General features: G+C 46.3%; 1 pseudogene; it reads left to right on the top strand.

The window, feature by feature from the left end:
• Positions 1-10260, top strand: part of LOC119358360 — a 41615-nt pseudogene extending 31355 nt beyond the window's left edge.
• Positions 10261-11771: the final 1511 nt, after the last annotated feature.

Raw genomic sequence — 11771 nt, 5'->3', positions numbered from 1 at the left:
GGGGGGGGGGGCGCAGCCTTGGCCCTTCCTCCAAGGAAGGGTGCGGCCAGGGAGGAGTCCCTCCTCCCCAAGGCACCTCAGAGGTGCCTTCCCCCTTTAGGACTCTTCCTTTCCCTCTTCTCTTGGCGCATGGGCCTCTTGGGGCTGGTGCCCTTGGCCCATATAGGCCAAGGCGCACCCCCTACAGCCCATGTGCCCCCCCGGGGCAGGTGGCCCCACCCGGTGGACCCCCGGGACCCTTCCGGTGGTCCCGGTACAATACCGGTGACCCCGAAACTTGTCCCGATGGCCGAAATAGCACTTCCTATATATAATTCTTTACCTCCGGACCATTCCGGAACTCCTCGTGATGTCCGGGATCTCATCCGGGACTCCGAACAACTTTCGGGTTACCGCATACTAATATCTCTATAACCCTAGCGTCACCGAACCTTAAGTGTGTAGACCCTACGGGTTCGGGAGACATGCAGACATGACCGAGATGACTCTTCGGTCAATAACCAACAACGGGATCTGGATACCCATGTTGGCTCCCACATGTTCCATGATGATCTCATCGGATGAACCACGATGTCAAGGACTTAATCAATCCCGTATACAATTCCCTTTGTCTAGCGGTACGATACTTGCCCGAGATTCGATCGTCGGTTTCCCGATACCTTGTTCAATCTCGTTACCGGCAAGTCTCTTTACTCGTTCCGTAACACATCATCCCGTGATCAACTCCTTGATCACATTGTGCACATTATGATGATGTCCTACCGAGTGGGCCCAGAGATACCTCTCCATTTACACGGAGTGACAAATCCCAGTCTCGATTCGTGCCAACCCAACAGACACTTTCGGAGATACCTGTAGTGTACCTTTATAGCCACCCAGTTACGTTGTGACGTTTGGCACACCCAAAGCACTCCTACGGTATCCGGGAGTTGCATAATCTCATGGTCTAAGGAAACGATACTTGACATTAGAAAAGCTTTAGCATACGAACTACATGATCTTGTGCTAGGCTTAGGATTGGGTCTTTGTCCATCACATCATTCTCCTAATGATGTGATCCCGTTATCAATGACATCCAATGTCCATGGTCAGGAAACCGTAACCATCTATTGATCAACGAGCTAGTCAACTAGAGGCTTACTAGGGACATGGTGTTGTCTATGTATCCACACATGTATCTGAGTTTCCTATCAATACAATTCTAGCATGGATAATAAACGATTATCATGAACAAGGAAATATAATAATAATCAATTTATTATTGCCTCTAGGGCATATTTCCAACAAATACTATCCTAGCTTACGAGATGACTCATTATTTAAAGAGGAAGAGATCGGGCAGCACAAGCTTTGCAGCGTTGAAGCTTGATATGAGTAAAGCGTACAACAGGGTTGAATGAAACTTTCTTGAGAAGGTGATGAGACAGTTGGGCTTTGCTGATGCCTTTGTGCAGCTGATTAGTAAGTGCATTAGGATGGTGAGGTTTCGCTTTAAGGTGAATGGGTCTTGTACTGATGAAATAATTCCGGGCCGGGGACTCCGCCAAGGGGATCCAATATCACCGTACCTTTTTCTCATATGTGCAGAGGGTTTGTCCGCACTCCTACACCATGCCGAGTCATCTGGCCAGATTAAAGGTATCCAAGTTGTCCCTAATGCACCTACTGTGAGCCACCTCCTTTTTGCGGATGACTCGTTACTTCTGTTGGAGGCGACACCGAAAAGTATTGCTGTTATTAATAATATTCTGCAAGTTTATGAAAGGGGTTCAGGCCAAGTGATCAACAGGGCGAAATCTGCAGTCTTATTTAGCAAGAACACTTCGAATCAGAAGAAGCAAGTTTTGTTGGGGCTCCTTGGGCTTCAGGCCGAATGTTTGCAAGGAAAGTATCTAGGGTTGCCAAGCTATGTGGGGAAATCACGTCAAAGATGCTTTGAGTACTTGAGGGAGAGAATTTGGGAGATATTGAAAGGTTGGAAGATTAAGCTGTTATCTAAGGCGGCGAAGGAGGTTCTTATCAAGGCTGTCATCCAGGCAGTGCCCACATATGCAATGGCCTGTTTTGACCTTACTAAGGCGCTTTGTGATAGTATCAGCAAAATGGTATGCCGATTTTGGTGGGAAAATCAGGAGGACGAGCATAAACACCATTGGATAAGTTGTGAAAAGATGATGTTGCCAAAGGACCAGGGAGGAGTTGGGTTCAGAGATCCACACGTATTTAATATTGCAATGCTTGCCAGACAGGTGTGGAGGCTAATACAGGCGCCGGAATCATTGTGTGCTCGCGTCCTGCAAGCCAAATATTACCCGGATGGTGAGGTTCTGAAAGCTTCCGCTTGGCCAGGTATGAGCTATGTATGGCGGAGTATCCTGCAAGGAGTGGATGTGGTTAAGGCTGGCATGATATGGCGTGTGGGCTCAGGAACTAACATCAAAATCTGGGAGGACCCCTGGATCCCTTCGGATGATACTAGGCGCCCTGGTACTCTCCGAGGGAGCCACCTGCTCACTACTGTGAACGAGCTCATCGACCCGGAGAGGCCCGAGTGGGATGCCCAACTTGTTCGTCGGACTTTCTCTGCGGCTGCGATCCTGTCGATCCCTATTTTTGAACAATATGATGATTTCGTGGCTTGGCACTTTGATAGTAAAGGAAGATTCTCCGTCAAGTCGGCTTATCGGGTTTTAATGAATCTCCTAGAGAACCAAAGAACCAGGCAGCGGGGAGAGAATTCTCTAAGCAACTCAGAGGGGCAGAAGTTTTGGCAGCAGCTCTGGAAAGTCAAATGTCCTCCGAAAGTTCACCACTTCCTGTGGCGGTTCGCCCATAACAGCCATCCATTACTTCGGAATGTGGAGCGGATCGGTGTGGAGTTAGACAACAAGTGTGTTGTGTGTCGTCGGTTACCGGAGGATGGCGCGCATCTTTTTCTTAAGTGCAAGGAGGTTAAGAGAATGTGGAGAAGTTGTTCCCTGGAGAACACTAGACAGAAGTTGCTGGGCTGTGAATCGGCGAGGGACTTACTACAGGCTGTGTTTCGGCTACCTGAAGTGGTACAATTGCGTACAATCTGTCTTCTATGGGCATGGTGGTCTGAACGCAATAAAGCTAATCATAAGCAGCAAAGGTTGTCAACGGATGCTTTTGAAGCGAAGGTTGGCTGCACCACTGCTGAATGGTGTGTGTTTTTGAGTCCGGAAAGAGTTGGTAAAGCAACGGTGCTGCAGAAATGGTCTCGGCCTCCCTCGGACTTCGTTAAACTAAATTTCGATGCTGCTTTTGATGCTTCATCACGGCAGGGGGGATGGGGAGTCATCGCAAGAGATGCTCAGGGAGATGTGGCGCTGGCCGCTTCAGGGCCACTGACCCATATCGGATCCGCACTGCAGGCTGAAGCCCAAGCATTGCTGCACGCGATCCGTCTGGCCGAGCAACATGGTATGGGTCGTGCTATTTTTGAGACTGATTGTTTGGCCCTGCAGCAGAATATTGCTACTGAAGCTGCCGATCGTGGACCTCTCGGTGTTTTGTTTCGGGAAGCAAAGTTCCAGCTTAACACTGGCTTCATAGACCATCATGTTGTTTTCTCTCCTAGGACCTGTAATTTCCCAGCGCATGTGCTGGCCTCTCTTGGTTCAAGGGGTTCTACCGATGGCCAACATATTTGGTACTCGGACATCCCTGACGATGTTCGCCGTGCTGTGACCGCCGATTTGGTTGGTCCTGAGTAATTGGAATGCGAGGTGTTCCAGATAAAAAAAAGAAAAAGCCAGAAGGTAAGAAAAATCTTGATTTCCACAATGCTCAGGCGGCGGCTAGAAAAGATGTGGAAAAAGCTTTTGGGATTTTGCAAGCCCAATTTGCTATTGTGAGAGGACCAGTTAGATTCTGGGATCAAAAGATGCTTTGGTACATAATGCACGCTTGTGTGATCATGCACAACATGATCATCGAGAATGAGCGTGGCCAAGATGTAGACTACTCTCAGTATGAGCTCTTGGGATATCCCGTGCGAGTGCGACGGAGGGCTGAAAGGGTGGCCTGTTTTGTTGCCTCCTATCATGTCAGTCGACGTCCTGCAGCGCATAATGATCTTCAGAAGGATCTCACTGAGGAGTGGTGGGCATGAAATGAACGACAAAGAGCATCATGATTTGTGCGTTCGTTATTGTATTGTTGAACTATTTGTTGTGTTTAATTGCACTATTTGTTGTATTGAACGATAAACTGTTTGTTTGAGTTGTAATAAATGAAATTGAATTATTTATTTTTGTTTGTTTTTGATTTTTTTTGTTTTTGTTTTTGAATGCACATGTTGTTTGTGCGAGTCGCGCGTGCTGCATTTTTGCGCGCTGTTAGAGCGGCGCGCGCGCTGCATTTTAGCGCGGCTACTGGAGCCAGCGCTGCGCGCCGCGCCAAACCAGGCAATGCGTGCGCGGCATACGTGTTTTTTGCGCGCGGCGTGATCGGCGCCTGTTGGAGATGATCTAATGACCTCACATACATGCACATGTCTTGTGCATCTTGCATGCGCCGATGCAACTGCTGGACGGGACGTTCTGGACGTCTGGAGCTGGACCCGATCTGCAGGACGCCGCTCCTTACAGGACACAGCATCCTGGGTGCCAGTGCTGCGTCAGCCGCTTGTGCCGGTCAGTCAATCCACGCTGCGTGGCCCAGGTTACTCTCGCGTTCCCCGTAGGTGTTGGCTACGAGCACGCGCGATTCGCTGTTTGCACAGTTGTACTACGTGATTGGATCGGCCTTCGCACCTGATGCGTGTTCTTTCTGGGCCGAATGCATGGTCCTGTCACGGCCGGTCGTCTGTCGCATGTCCGATCTGATCAACAGGGCGTGCGCATCTCCTTGGATCACGTGAAGATCATCATCGAGCATGTCTGCATCTTCATCAATCCAGCAATGGGCTGCCGTTACATTGTCCTTTGGGCCGCACCATCATTGCCACGAAGTCCTCCTCACCGTTACATCACATCTACCATGGTGCAAGCTATCTTTGGTTCCACTGACCAATTCTTCGTCTTTGTCTGGCACTTGCTCATCACAAACGTCGTCATCATCTTCTCGACCACTTCGTGTACTTCGGCAACCGCGGGCAACATTCGACACTATACTGTTTTGCCCCGCAACTTGCAACCGTCCTGGATGATCTCTGCTGCTCCCTCCGACATGGCATACAATTCTTGCTGGTCCTTGTCTATGCATGCCTGGGGGTTGGCAACACCAACGCATGCCTTCGTCCTCGGGCTTGAAAAAACCCTACGTGGTGCGTCGTCTACAATGGCTCAGACAATCATCTTCAACATCAACACCCTCCTTGACGACTGCATTGATCGTATCATCGTTTTCTTCCTGGGGCACTACCGCGTCTCTGATTAAATGGCGCTTCCTTGCGCCCGCGACTATCCAAACATCGGCAACCCCGACTTGAGATCGACCACAACATCTCTCACATGTCTACATCTACCATGGCTACACTATCCTAAGCTCTCGACTACCTTGACATCGAAACAAATGGTTATGACCTTGCTTGAACAACTCCTCGGCCTCCTCTCTAGTCAATGAGCCGTAACGCGACACTGTCCACAATACTCCCGCTACGACTATGGGCGGATGTCAGCCTATCGGCTTCTACCTTTGATTTCTCTCCAGTCTGACCATCCGCAACACTGTAGTTTGCAATGCTATGGCTACGAGGCTTCTTGCCATCCAAGTCTTGTTCTTTCAAGGCTTAATACAACACACAACACATTACGCCAATCCTCTCATTTCTAATCCTTTTACACTTTCCTCGCCCTCGCTACCTGCCACTCGCTCAGCCAGTTGTCCGCCCCAGCCGTTTGCCCGACATCATTGACTAGAACTGACATGGGCTTGAGCTAGACTTCGTAGGGCGTTGTCATGGGACGGCCATGGTGTGCACTGCTTCTGTCCATGAGCAGGACACCAGCATGTCCAAGCAGGTGCTCCCTTCCTTCCAAAATAATATAAGTTTTAGGATTGTCCTAAATCAACAAATCGATAAAACAATCTACTAAGATTTATAATATCAATTTGGTTTTGGAGATGTTGATATGTTTTTATATACACTTGGTAAACTTATTTAAGTTTGACATAGGACAAATCTGGAATTTCAATTAGTTCGAAACAGAGGGAGTATTACATATGTGTGCACCCAATCCTTTTGGATGTGTAAATTGTGTCGTCTATGTGGTACCTATAGTTTAAAAGTTGTTATTCTATCAAATTCGAAAGTACCATACATACTTTGCTTGTCACAAATTTTGTGTTTTCTTGCTTGAAAGACGGTGGATTTCAGCTCTTGAGAAGTTAATCCTCACATTTCAAAATCTCATCCATTCTTAGAAGCTCATCTCGATCACCTAAATAAAGTGGGAAAGTTCGTTGCCACATCTGCAAGCTAAATATACAACGGAAAGTTCATTCTTTTTTGTGCTCATATTTATGAAAACAATTACTTTGAAGTTTATGCCAATGAAAAATTGATACCTTTGTTGCACGTATACTCCATGCATGCATGCACTAGACGTGTTCTTCATGGGATACAACACAATCTTATCTATGTTCATGCTTCAGAGCGAATTATTTATCTGGTAGGTGCAAGTATATGGGCCTCACATGAGGTTTTGGTATGAATTTAGAGATTGACGAGGTAATACTTTGGGGGAGGGGTGATGTGTGTTACTTCTAACACGAGTAATGGTATTGTTATGTAATATGTTTACTTAAATCCTACTACATAGTTCACTTGGGCGACGGTATTAGCACGTTTTGCTCAACGTAGTTATTCATTCTCTCACAGTATATAAGATTTAAGTAAAACTCTTGCGTGGGAATAGGAATTCTATTCTAATATTGTGATTGAAATTGCCGCACAGGAAGCAGGTGGAAACCCATTGTGTGTGTTGTCCTTGTGGAGCTCTTTAAAACAGGAAATATACTGCTAGGCAAGGTAGTAGTTGATGGTGGCATGTTTGTGTTCTCATTATTGTGCTATAGAAGCATTCTAGGTGCCGTTTTCATGTTGCCATTTTCCCTACTCCTCGAAAGGTGAGATTATTTTGAAACAATCTATTATTTTCATGGAAAGTAATATTGTAAGTTTTAACCATTGACTCAAGAATATGCATGACAAATATATGCAGTGGGAAGTGGAAAGAATTGGATAAGCATGCTCTTGGCTGGCTCTTCATCAATGCTTTTGTCGGGTATATACACCGTCGAACAACCTTATATACTTTTTACTAACATAAAATAATTAGTTTTGTAGTTTTGCTCCTCTAAACTCTATGTTTTTTTCAATGCTTATATATGTGCATTTTGTCCTATGTTCCCGTCAAAATCAATCAGCCAATTTGGAGATGTGGTTATATGTTGGTCTGATGATGACAAAGCATGCATTAGCCAACTAATTCAATCAACACATTGGCTCCATGTCAAAACTTAAACTGAACCCGACTGATTCTCCAACCCCCATATGCTAACATTTTTTTCAAATCCTCAAAATAAATGGAAAACTTTTCTGCCAGATTCTTCAAATATCTTATTCCTTTTGTTTCTTCATAACCACAAAAGGAATTAAGAGGTTAAGTTGCACAACTACAGTTTAATTAATTTCATAGCGCATTATATTGATCAAATATTAAGTGTGATATAGTTACTTTTTATTTGAGTATATGATTAAGGAATCATGTATATTGATACTGACAATGATATATCTTTACTTCGTATAGATACTCATTGCCTATGGCCTTGTACTACAATGGGCTACATGACACAACCGCCTCCTATGGCGTGATCTCCTCAAGTTTGACTCCGCTCTTCACTTTTGTCCTGTCAATATTGCTTGGGTAAACAATCCGTTCCTCCAACTGAGAACACCATAACTCCTTTCTTCCAATGTAGAATACAACAACTAGGGGGTGCTACCACACGATACTAGCAACTTCGTCCCTACAAATAAACAACTTCTTAATCAATAGAGGTTTAGAAAAAAAAAATTAGAAATCTCAATATATATTTTGCAGCATGGAGAACTTGCACCTCAAATCCAAGGAGGGCAGTGCGAAGTGGTTGGTGCATTGGTATGCTTTGGTGGGGCTTTGTTGATTAGCTTGTACAATGGAAAGGAACTGCATCTCTGGTCCCCGGTTATGCAAGGTATCACTAAGAGTTCCAATGCAGTTGTCGGAGGACACCACCATTTGAGGGGTACCTTGCTTTTGTTGGGTGAATGCATATGTTATGCATTTTCATACCCTGTACTGGTATGTCCAGTTTTGATATGGTATTTTTAACTAACGATTGGATCTATATTACCCCCAAGTGGCATAACATGATTTCAATTTTTTCTCGTTTTTGACCGCTAAAAACTAAGGGTTTCTAATAATGAAGGTAAAAGTTTTAAAGGTTTACCCATGGAAACATTGGTCATCAGTGTTGACATGTGTTCTAGGTGGTTTCCAAACATGTGCCATAGGAATAATTTTGAGAAGGGACAAACTGGCTTGGCAAGTGGGATGGAACATTCAACTATTAACAATTGTCTACTCGGTAAGTCTTTTCTAGAATGACTCAAATTTCAAAATCCCTTATTATTGAATGAATTTTCATTACTTTCCACATTGTCAGATCTAATTGATATTCCACTATATCTATAAACTAATCTTAGTTTATCAAGCAAAAAGCAAGCAAGCCGAGCAAGATAGGTTTTCATTTGTAGATATAGAAGAATTTATGAGGAAAGTATTTGTTAGATATTATTTTGCAGTGTATTCAACCTTTATTCTAGCTATCAAAATCAATGGGCATATCATTGTTGAAAGTTAAATTTTAGGTTAGTTCAAAATTGGCAAAACCTTCTTATGAGGAATTCCTATATTGTTCGAGATCTAATTGCTTCATGAAGTTGAATATTAAAAACATGTGTTTTGAGTTTTTTTCGTCACATGATAGTTGAAAAAAATAGGCAGTAATGTGGCACATACTTGATTTGGAATGTAGGCTGCACTTGGCACATCAGCCAAGTATTGGTTAAACCTCTATGCCGTGGAAAAGCGAGGCCCCGTTTTCCCACCAATGTTCAACACCTTATCGGTTGTCTTCACCATGGTTCTTGGAGCATTATTACTAGGAGAAAGCCTCACGGTTGGGAGGTACGTGTACCTTGTCTCATATTTGCACTTATATTCAAATATTTTAGTTTTTCTTACACATATTTGTGTATTATAGTTGTACAATTTTTGTGACTAGAGGGTGGGTATTCTCACGTAGTTACCATTATATAATAAAGCATGATTGAAGGCAAAATAGCCTAGGGAGAAATCATTCTTGTGACCTATATAAAAGTGCCTTTATTTAATTTTAAGAAAATGATGCTTAAATATTTTGTGTTTATCATGATGTATGTCCTACGTGTGAAGCGAGTCTTATGAGTGATATAGCCAGTGTAATTGATGTGTTCTGTTCATGATGTGGCCCCTGTGGCCATCTAGTGGTTTTGAATGTATATATTGAAAAAGAAATTTGCTTAATGTATTGCGAAAAAGAAATACCGGGCAATGTACCTTAGCAAATGTGTTGTGACTTGGGTGTACAATTTTGCACTAGAAGTACATCAAATATTATAGTTTGACTGTTGGTTCTTTTAGTATTTACACTTACAAACACTTATATTCCACAACTGATACATTTTACTGTTATATGGCAGCTTGCTGGGTAGTGCAGTGGTTTTCAGTGGTCTGTATATGTATCTCTATGGAAAGGCCAAAGAACTACGCGTGACGATGACATCAGGTTCAAGCAATGAAAAGCTTCAGGTGCAACCTACCCATAACTCAAAGTGTGAGGATCCATCATCTCGCCCTTAATTTTGGGGAAACTAGTCTTGTGAGCTTTGAGAATTAGCATTTAGACACCAACTCAGGTTAATATGTGAGGTAGTAAACTAAAATGGGTTTACCAATCCTAATATGTGTCATGGTTTATTGACGTTTTCTAGCGAGGAAAAGGACTAGTTTACAGGGTATCTATCTTATCATATTATGTAGTTATAATGCTCGCTAGGACAATATCTTCAACTTGAGAAAATGCACGAAATTGCACAAAGTGGTGATTTGGGTGATGGTGTCTCCATCACGAAACGTGTGAATATATTAGTAGGACATGTCGATGGGCAAGGCGTAATTTTTTTTGTACTAATATTTTTGATGTAACGATGCAATAACATTATTTGCTGAATTTCGTGTCTCGGTGTTGCATTCTTGTTTCTCAAGTGGTTGCCGCAAGCTGTGTTTGTTATCATCTTTATATATTTTTTTACCTTTGATGGAAAACTCAATCCAACCAATGGATCGAAACCTCCCAAGGTTCCATTTGCTTTGCTTGCGAAACTACTGCCTTAGTGCCTCATTGGACGCCCAATGCCTAAGCATCTCCGACATATTTTTCCACGAATACGCAATTCCGTATCATTTCATTCATAGATAGGGCCTGATTACACATGCGTAACTAGACCTAAGCGAGCAGAGGAAATAAGGGGTTGTTTAGCCCCAATAAGCGTTTAGGGATGTGAGGGATGTCTTTCCGGAAGTATAGCAGTTAGAGCATCTCCAGCCGCGCCCCCAAGAAGGCCCTTCAGGCGATTTTTCGGTCGCCGGTGCCAAAAAATCGGTCCAGTCACGTCCCCAAGTGCCCAGTTTTCGGCGGTTTGGATCAAAATTGACGCCGGCGGACCTAACCCGAACGCGGCGCGCTGGGGGTCGCTCGGGGACGCCGGGCGAATCGTCTTGGGCGCGAAGAGCCACGGGCCAGCCGCGTCAGCGACTCGATTCTCTTCTCGCCGCTTCGTCGTCCTCATCGCCTCGTTTCCCGTGGCGAATCAATGCCAAAGTTGCGCGCTGCGCGCGCTGCCGCGCCGGTCAGCCTCCATTGATGCCTCACGGGCGGCGCAGTGAAGGCCGAGCGACGCGCGTCCCCTCGGCCGCCACGCCATCAATCCACGCGTAACGCGCCGGCCAAGCCTACCACACGGCGCCTCCGCCTATATAAGCCGACCACCAGCGCGCCGGAGGCACGCACAGACACTCCACCGCCGACGCGCCCATTTCTTCCCCCTTCCTCCTCTCGCCGTCTCCAGTTCAGAAGAATGGGCGAGCGCTTTCCAGGCGACGGCGCGGCGGCGAATGGCTTCGGGCGCCGCCATCTTCACGAGGACGAGGCTCGCCTCCTTTTCGAGGCCGAGTACCCGGTCCCACCGGACATGCGGGTGCCCGTGGCTTGGAGGCTCAGCGCCGGCCGCGTGCCGGTGCCACCACCACCCATCCGGGCGCCGCGGCGTGCGGAGATCGCACGTATCCGCGCGTCCCTGCCGCGGGCGGCGAGGGAGGGGCCACGTTACGTCCCCGACGGCCCGCTCTGGGAGCCCTACTTCTGCCGTCGTCACGCCGAGCAGCTCGAGGCCACCAACGGCGTCGTGCCCTCCGGCAGGCTCAACTCCGATGGCCGGCGCCGATGGTGGGGCGTGCTTGGCCGCACGTTGGAGGCCGTCCTCGATTACATCAAAGGCGGCAACACGCCGCGCCTCGAGTACCCCGCTCCCCCGTCCTTCTCACGCCGCCGTGGAAGCTCCTGGACGCCGAGGCGCATGGAGCTGCCCGGGGCGTCCTCCTCCTCGTCCGGCCGCTCGTCGGGCTCTCCCTGCCTCCGCCCCGTCAAGCCGGAGCCCC

The sequence above is a fragment of the Triticum dicoccoides genome, chromosome 2A (assembly GCF_002162155.2).
Source record: "Triticum dicoccoides isolate Atlit2015 ecotype Zavitan chromosome 2A, WEW_v2.0, whole genome shotgun sequence".
Taxonomy (NCBI): Eukaryota; Viridiplantae; Streptophyta; class Magnoliopsida; order Poales; family Poaceae; genus Triticum; species Triticum dicoccoides.
This window is presented reverse-complemented; position numbering and strand designations above follow the sequence as displayed.